A 388-nucleotide genomic window follows, 5' to 3' on the forward strand; every position below is an offset into this window, starting at 1 on the left:
CTGTGTAACTGAGCTCTCTGCTGTGTAGCCGTGCTCTCTGCCATGGAACCGTGACACTGCCGGTTACAGATCTTCACTGTCGTTGTGTCAAATCATTATCTGTTGTGTAATGTGTTCCCAGTTGTGGAAGTAAGATCCGTCGGAAGCAGAACCTTTCTGCGCTGTTTCTGAGACGAAATTTTAATTACATATTTATTAAATTTTGTCACGAGGTTCCTTTAGACCTCTGGATTCCCAGTCAAGGGACATAACCTTGTGTTCCTGTTATGAAGACAGTTCATTCAGCATCAATATTTTCAGATAATAACAAGAAAGCGCCCAACGTGATGCTCGAACCCACGACCCTGGGATTAAGAGTCCCATGCTCTACCGACTGAGCTAGCCGGGC

The 388-nt window shown here is 45.4% G+C and overlaps 1 non-coding gene across 1 annotated transcript; it reads right to left on the reverse strand.

Annotated features, from left to right (window-relative positions):
* Window positions 1-315: 315 nt before the first annotated feature.
* trnak-cuu (transfer RNA lysine (anticodon CUU)) lies at window positions 316-388 on the reverse strand. The gene has a single exon. It is a non-coding gene; the product is annotated as a tRNA-Lys (tRNA).

Source organism: Scyliorhinus torazame, chromosome 24 (genome assembly GCF_047496885.1).
Source record: "Scyliorhinus torazame isolate Kashiwa2021f chromosome 24, sScyTor2.1, whole genome shotgun sequence".
NCBI lineage: Eukaryota > Metazoa > Chordata > Chondrichthyes > Carcharhiniformes > Scyliorhinidae > Scyliorhinus > Scyliorhinus torazame.